Source organism: Paramisgurnus dabryanus, chromosome 17 (genome assembly GCF_030506205.2).
Source record: "Paramisgurnus dabryanus chromosome 17, PD_genome_1.1, whole genome shotgun sequence".
NCBI lineage: Eukaryota > Metazoa > Chordata > Actinopteri > Cypriniformes > Cobitidae > Paramisgurnus > Paramisgurnus dabryanus.
In genome coordinates this window covers 15539070-15539346 of record NC_133353.1, presented here as the reverse complement: position 1 = coordinate 15539346, position 277 = coordinate 15539070, and positions in this window count along the sequence as shown.

The window sequence follows — 277 nt, the reverse complement described above, 5'->3', positions numbered from 1 at the left end:
TGGAAATTAACGGCAAATGTCTAAATATTAACGGCAAATGTCTGTGGAAATTAACGGCAAATGTCTGTGGAAATTAACGGCAAATTTCTGTGGAAATTAACGGCAAATGTCTGAAAATTAACAGCAAATGTCTGTGAAAATTAACGGCAAATGTTTGTGAAAATTAACGGCAAATGTCTGTGAAAATACATTTTTGATCTGTAAAAATAGTATGAATTGCCTTTAAAAAACATAATTTTGATGTGATTGTTAATTACAAGGAAATACTGTCATTTTA